Consider the following 8,512-nt stretch of genomic DNA (forward strand, 5'->3'; position numbering starts at 1 on the left):
GCCTGGGAGAGCCACCCAACCAGGAACATCACTTTGGGACATTTCATGAACAAAAGCAAAACTTTCATTGTATTAAAATAAAAATAAACATGAGTTCTTTGGTGGCTCAATGGGTTAAGGTTCTGGCATTGTCAGTGCTGTGGCACAGGTTCGATTCCTGGCCTGGGAATTTCTGTATGCCATAGGTGCAGCCTATACCACAGCCACAGCAACATGGGATCTGAGCCGAATCTGGGACCTACCCCACAGCTCACGGCAAAGCCAGATCCTTAACCCACTGAGCGAGGCCAGGGATCAAACCCACATCCTCATGGATACTAGTCGGGTTTGTTTCCACTATGCTACAATGGAAACTCCTAAAAATAAATTTCTATGTTCACCAATCTGCAGACATTTCCCTCGAGTTTCTTTGTCACTGCAGCAGAGGAACACTGTCTTGGCATTGACCTGCCTGGGCAAATACAGGGTACCTGCACAGAGGGAATGGTTTTCCTCTCCCCTTTAATGGCCCTGTATTTCCTCCTCGCTACAGAGTTCCTGCATTGGGCTTCTTTGTTTAATCACAGAAAACTGAAAAGAAAAACCAAAGATTCGTTTCAGAAGAAACATAACCCACTTGTATTGTTTCCAGGTTTCTAGGCGCTCTGAATGATATAAAGTTAAAAGCTATGCCCTGGAGGAATTGCCAAGTTGTAGGCGATTAGACACAGGCACACACGTGACTAAAAAAGAAGGTAAAACGTACAAGGTGACTGGGTAAGACACGAGGTACTGTAACCATGTGGGGGAAAAAGTGATTACTTCCCATTGCAAAATAAATGCAAGTAAACCCAATGGTCCTAATTGAAAAAAAAAAATATGAATATGCCCCTCGCTCCTTTCCTAATAGGTTATTTATCACCTGGACGTGCACTTTATCTGCTTCAGATTTTCAGTTCTTGGCTGATTCCTGCCTGTCACCCAGTATACATCAGAATTATCAACCCCTGGAGTTCCTGTCGTGGTGCAGTGGTTAACGAATCCGACTAGGAACCATGAGGTTGCGGGTTCAATCCCTGCCCTTGCTCAGTGGGTTAAGAATCTGGCATGGCCGTGAGCTGTGGTGTAGGTCGCAGACGCGGCTCGGATCCTGCGTTGCTGTGGCTCTGGCGTAGGCTAGTGGCTACAGCTCCGATTAGACCCCTAGCCTGGGAACCTCCATATGCTGCAGAAGCAGCCCAAAAGACAAAAAAAAAAAAAAAAAAAAAGAATTATCAACCCCTGTCAGTGTGGATGTGCTCTTGGCAGTAAACCAATGCCAGTTTTAACCAAAACAGATATTGGTAGGTACAGACAACTGATTTCAAAAATAAAGCTCAGGAGTTCCCATCATGGTGCAGGGGAAATGAATCCGACTAGGAACCATGAAGTTGCGGGTTCCATCCCTGGCCTCGCTCAGTGGGTTAAGGATCTGGCGTTGCTGTGAGCTGTGGTGTAGGTTGCAGATGCAGCTCAGATGAGGCGTTGCTTTGGCTGTGGTGTAGGCCAGCAGCAACATCTCCAATTGGACCCCTAGCCTGGGAACGTCCATATGCCGCGGGCACGGCCCTAAAAAGACAAAAGAAAAAAAAAGCCCACACACGGATACAAGTTCTTTAAGTAGTATATACATCAGTGACTCTGTTCTCCATACACACAGATGATCAATGTAAGTTTCTTAACAACAAAATACATTTGTTTTCTAGAAAGACCTGAGCTGTCAGCTACTCTTGCTGCCTTTTCAATGAGAAAATCTCTTCTGTGTCTTCTCTGAGAGGGAGAAAGCTGGTCCCTGCTTAAATAACCACAATGTCTGGGATCTCCACTTCCAAAGAAGACCTTTCTGTTGATGCACCACTCAAAACCCTGCTCCTCTTTTATCCATTTAAGCAGATACATCCCTTTCATTTTGACCTCGATTCAATGCTTATTTTATTTCTAATAATTCTTCATTGATTCATTGAGGAAGGGTTGTTATACAGAGCTGGAAGGGAAAAAAAAAAAAAAAGGAATGAGAGAAACTACAGGTATCTGTCCACAGTGTCTCTGCTCAAGGATGGAGACGCCAGACCCGGGTGCCTCCTGCTCTTGGTCTTACCAGTGATTTATGTTTGTTTCGTTATCTGGTAGATCCTGGGGAGGTACACCCACTCCATCATGATCCCCCCGAATCACTTCATTCTCTTCAAGTGATGCCGGAGGTCTGTTTGGAGCATTTCCTGGTTCTATCTGCTCTGGCTCACGTGGGCTCGGGACCTCCAGGGAGGTCGAGTCTTCAGGAAGGAATTGATGATCAATGCACTCAACACAGCACCATTTTTTTCTCTGTTACACTGGTCCTTTAACCTCTTTGAGATTCTGCTTCCAAGAACAGAAATATCTCCCTTGGAGGTCTGGGGGGATGCTATGAGTGCACAAACACACATACACACAATTCTGAGTGCCATTTCAAGAGATTCACTGACCCTCTGAAGATGACCTATGAACCTCAAGTTAAAAATTTGAGGAGTTCCCGTCGTGGCGCAGCAGAAATGAATCCGACTAGGAACCACGAGGTTGTGGTTCGATCCCTGGCCTCACTCAGTGGGTTAAGGATCCGGTCACAGACGCAGCTCGGATCTGGTATTGCTGTGGCTCTGGTGTAGGCTGGTGGCTACAGCTCCAATTCCACCCCTAGCCTGGGAAACTCCATATGCTGCGGGTGTGGCCCTAAAAAGGACAAAAGACAAAAAAAAAAAATTCAAGCTGTACAAGAAAAACTGAGTGACTGACTCCTTGCGGCCAATTCAAATGACCAAGAACTTGCTGAGCCCTGACTCTGGCCAAACACAGCATTGGTCATTAGTCAGACATGCATAAAGCACAGTCCCTACACACTTAATTTTAATAGAGCATTTTCTGTCCTCTTATTTATTTATTTTGTCTTTTTAGGGCCATATGTGCAGCATATGAAAGTTCTCAAGCTAGGGGTTGAATCAGAGCTGCAGCTGCTGGTCTACACCACAACCACAGCCATGCAGGATCAGATCCATGGCTATGACCTACACCACAGCTTATGGCAACGCTGGATCCTTAATCCACTGAACAAGGCCAGGGATCAAACCCATGTCCTCATGGATACTAGTCAAGCTCATTATGGCTGAGCCATGATGGGAACTCCATGTTCTTTTTTAAACTGAAGTATTATTGGTTCACTATGCTGTGTTAGTCCCAAGTGTAGAACAAAGAGGTTCAGTTAAATACATATATTGTTTAGGTTATTTTCTGTTATAGGTTATGACAAGATATTGAATATAGTTCTCTGTGCTACACAGTAAATCCTTGTTGCTTATCTCTTTTATGTATAGTAGTGTGTATCTGTTAATCCCATACTCCTAATTTTCCCCTCCCCACTCCCTTTCCCCTTGGGAAACCATAAGGTTGTTTTCTATGTTTGTGAGTCTGTGTCTGTTTTGTATATAGATTCGTTCATATTTTTTTGCTCTATTATGAGACATGTTTCCTAATAAGTAGTACTCACTACCAAAGGTACTGTTCTAAGTGCTCTATAAGTATACCTAATGTAATCTTCAAACAAGTCTATAAACTGGGTGCTATTCTTTTTTGATTTTCTTTTTGGCCACCCCACAGCATATGCAGTTTCCTGGACAGGGATCAGATCCAATCAGATCCACTGTGCTGAGTTGGGAATCAAATCTGCTCCAGAAATGCCACTTATCCCATTGTACCAGAGCAGAAACTCTTGTATTATTATTTCAGATTCCACGTATAAGTGATATATAATATTTGTCTTTTTATACCTGACTGACTTCACTTAGTATGATCATCTCTGCGTCCATCCCTGTGGATGCAAATAGCATTATTTCACTCTTTTTAGGGCTGAGTAATATTCCACTGTGTATACCCCACATCTTCTTAAGACAATTGTCTGTTATTGGGCACTTGGGTTGTTTCCATGGTCTTGGCTATTGTGAACAGTGCTGCTATGAATGCTGAGATGCATGTATCTTTTCAAAGTAGAGTTTTTGTCTTTTCTGGGTGTGTACCCAGGAGTGGGATTGCACGACCCTATGGTAGTAATAGAGCCATCCCTGATGTGCCATCATGGTTAACTGCCCTACTTGTGAGACAAGGGGAACTGCAGCTGAGTGGACTTAGTTGTGACCACTGAGGGCTACATGACAACAGTCCGTCAACAGCAAGGCTGTTACACTCAATCTTTCATCCTCATGTTTGTCACCCTGCACAGGATGAAGTGAATGAGATTATACATCATAAAAGCTGTATAATCTTAGGTGGAAATTCCATGAACTTCCAAAATGTCTCCACGTCCTCTTCAACAACAACAAAAGAGCATTTACTGCGGGATTTTAAGATCTATTCCAATTTTCTTTTTATGATTCCACACAGTTATTTGAATTTTCCATGCATTTTTCTACTTGCTGATTCAAAGTTTCTGGGTACTTAGATGACTGGCAAGAATGTCTGAAGTGTTTTTCTTTGGAGGTACTTTGCTGCTGCGGGAGCTGAGGGACGCTTGACTCTCTGAGTGGATGAAAGTCAAGTCATGCCCCGCAGGGAAAAAAGCCTGAGTGTTGGAGGAGAAGGACTAGAGAGAGCTTCTGAGGAGGAGGAGGACCAAGGCAGGTTTGTGTGTTAGGATGCAGAGCCGTGAGGGCAGACCTTCAAAGGTCAGTGGGTTACCACAGGAAAGCAGGAGGGGGACCGTAAGTAACAGGAATTATGAGCATCGCCGAGACAGGGTTTTCCCATGTCCCAGCCCATTCTCAGTGTGCTGAATCCACTTAAATCCAAGGCACTGGTCAGCATAGACACACCTCTGCCAGCTGTCACCTCCTTGCTCTCATTATTGATGGATTGTCGTCCAGGCTCCCAAGGAGCTTTTAAAATAATGATTTGTTTAAAATGGCCCTTATAACTTCTTTTAAAATTTTTTTAAGTTAAAATATAGCTAATTTACCATGTTGTGTCGATGTCTGCTGTACAGCAAAGTGATCCTGTCATATATATACATTCATATACATATATGTATACATACACATATGTGTACATTCTTTTTCTCATATCATGGTCTATCCCAAGAGACTGTACAGAGTTCCCTGTGCTGTACAGCAGGACCTCTAAATATAATAGTTCTAGTTAGTTCTCACCTACTAGAAGACCATGAGGGGTTCTACCACATCCTTCTGTGCCCCAGTTACATGGGCATAGGATGAGGATAGTTATGTAAAGACGACTCCGTGGCCTCCCTGTGGCCACATGGTCCCCCCCACTTGTTCTTTTTTAAATAAAAATTGTAGGGTGGGATGGGGGAAGGGCTTATGTGGCCTCTTTTTTAAATAACTCAGCAAGTTAAGGATTTGGCATTGTCACTCCTGTAGCTCTGGTTACAGCTGCATCACAGGTTCAATCCCTGACCCCAGAACTTCCACATGTCATGGGAGCAGCCAAGAAAAAAAAAGCCATTATAACCAGCCCTCAGTGATCCAGAGGAGAAGGAAGAGACAATGCATATATAATGTGTATATAATGGGATTCTTATTTTATTCAAGCTTCACTTAAACCAAGAGTTTTAATTAATATCCTAGCAAGTCATCAACCGAACTGCTAGAAAATAAGCAAATAGAGTGGTTTGGATCTTATCTTTCTTCCTTTCCCTTGTCCCTCTGCTGGAGACTGGATGTAGTAAAGATGATGCTGTGGGAATTCCCATCATGGCTCAGTGGAAACAAATCTGACTAGGATCCATGAAGACACAGGTTTGATCCCTGGCCTTGCTTAGTGGGTTAAGGATCTGGCATTGCTGTGAGCTTTGGTGTAGGTCACAGATGTGGCTCAGATATGGCATTGCTATGGCTGTTGTGTAGGCCAGTGGCTACAGCTCCGATTCAACCCCTAGCCTGGGAACCACAAGTGTGGCCCTAAAAATACCAACCAACAAATAAACAAAACAGATGATGCTGTGATAATTTTAACCAGTGTGCTTCCCATCTCTTTTTCTGTAAAAACTTGCTAGAGCTCTGGAGTGGGGTAGGGTGGGATGGGGGAAGGGCTGATGTGGCCTCAGGAAGGGGAAGCGAGGGTGCTACAGGGAAATCTTGCCTCAATAGAAAGAAGAGGGGAGCCTCCCATCGGGATTGTGGGAGGTAAGAGAGAGACCAAAGTAGAGCAAAGAAGCTGAAAGTCAGGGCAGCCAGATTTGAGGCCATGTCTCCAAGAGTGAGGTCAGGGGGCTTTGGAATTTCCTGGAAAGTCTAGGGGACACCAAGAACATCAGGGCTCTGGACATGATTTCCTGGGCAGCACAGAGAAAGGCTGTGGATTTCTGATAGAGGAGATGACACACCTTTGGTACTTCTGCAGCCAGTGGGACGGTAGGTAGAAGGTATGTGTGCTGCTTCCAGACCTGGGCACTACAGAAAAAGGAGAGAGAAACAGAGAGTGAGAAACACACACACACACACACAGAGATAAGAGCATATTAGCCCCTTTCTTCCAAATGCTGGCCACACGTCCCACTGCTGAGAAGAGCAAGGACCATCCTAGGTCGGCCAGAGGAGGCCACTATGGAAGAGACCCTCAATGGTTAGGGGCAAGGCGGGCCCATGGTCAGTGGCCACAGAGGCCATCACACATCAAAAGGCCACAGGGACTGGTTGCACCTTAGAAGGAACTATCCCCAGCCCACCCAACTATTCTGCAACAGAGACCAGAAGGGATCTGGAAACCCCTGTGTGCATCCAGGACACCCTCAACTAACTGTCAACGCAGCCAAAGACACTTCCTTGGAGGAGAAGATGTAGGATTATGAAAGCAATGGTTCTAATACAAAAGCAGACACTTCACACTGGAAAATATGGATAGGATATTACAGGGCTGGTTGAAGATTCCCTGCTACCCAGCGAGTTGGAAAGGAAAGGAGATAATTATGAAAGCCAATTTTCTTCGCCCAAGTGAGGGCAGAAAGGAAAATTTGTGACCTACTCTCCGATCATGAGGGAAAAGCCTGCCAGGGAGAGTCAGCCAAGAGGAAGAATAACCAAGACAGTGCAGAGGCAGAACAATTAGCTTCTGAGTAATTAAGACCTTTTGGTAAACAGAACATTATCCTTATAGAGAAAAAGACTCATTTCAAGGGTCTATGATTTGGCTGGGTGCAATCACACTTTAATAGCAGAGCTAGAGGTTCAGTTCACAGACCTTGAGCCCAACCTGTAATCTCACTAAATATCTTCATGTACATTAGCTGACTTTTATGGAATGTGTGTGTCTCCCTCTCTCTCTCTCTCTTTTTTTTTTTTTTTTCATTGCACCTGCATCATGCAGAAGTTCCCAGGCCAGGATCAAACCCTTGCCACAGTAGTGACCTGAGCCACAGCACTGATAATGCTGGATCCTTTACCAACTGAGCCACTGAGGAACTCCTGTAATGTGTCTTTCTGTCCATAGTCTGGATGGAAAGACTCTGAGGATCAGTACTCAACTAATGTGAATGATGCAAATTGGCACCAGTCAGAAGGTAGGAGAACTTAGTGCTGGGTTTGCATTTCATGCAAGTTCACAAAGACTTTCAACTTTTTGGAAGCAGTGCTTAGCGGCATTTCCTACGGTAGTTTTCTTCTAACAGTGACTTGACATTAGGGTGACTCTATGAGCAGATCTAATTTTCATAATTGATAAAAGGTAGAGGAACTCTGGTTAAAGTGCTGAGAGTTGCACAGAATTGGCAACAGTGATGATTCACTTTCCCTGGCGTGGGGGGTGGGGGCAGGTGTAGAGAAAGTTCTGTACCTCACACTCTTAGAATGCAAATCCTGAGAGGTGGAGGAGAAGATCAGGTTCTGGAAAGAAAGATAACCCTGAGAAGGATTTACAATTTGAGCTCTCCCAGGGCATTTTCTTAAAGTTGCTTCACAAGCAGAAGCATCACCCAGGATAACATCTATTCAAGGTTGCAGATGTCCTGTAAATCTTGGCTCTGATGTCTGAAAAAGGAATAGATAAAAGATAAATTCAAAGAACTTAGTCTTTATGTGCGGGCCCCACTGGCTCTGACAGTCCTGAGGTCCCATTTGGAAGACCATAGCAGGCTTGGACCTCTTCATGTGCTCAGGTGTGTCACCAAAAGGGGCGCTGCTCACTCAGCCATCTCCATAGTCCCTTCTTTGCCTCCTGCCCCCCTGGATTTGGAGCATCTAATAATATCAAAAGGGGTTCTTGTTATTCTAGACCTTATAGAGGCAAGGAAAAGAAGGATAACTTTAGAATGGCATAACATAACAGAAAATTTAAGGATACGCATCATATATTTATATTTATTTTTATATTTGGTTGTACTCAAAGCCTATGGAAGTTCCCAAGCTAGGGACTAAGCCGCAGCTGCAACCTACACCACAGCTACAGCAATACCAGATCCTTAACCCACTACACCGCAGCAAGAACTTCCCTCATCACTATATATTTATACCTGTGC

Source organism: Sus scrofa, chromosome 14 (genome assembly GCF_054392235.1).
Source record: "Sus scrofa isolate SSC_HxYL_T2T_F1_AM1 chromosome 14, Sscrofa_HxYL_maternal_Yorkshire_Landrace_v2.0, whole genome shotgun sequence".
Taxonomy (NCBI): Eukaryota; Metazoa; Chordata; class Mammalia; order Artiodactyla; family Suidae; genus Sus; species Sus scrofa.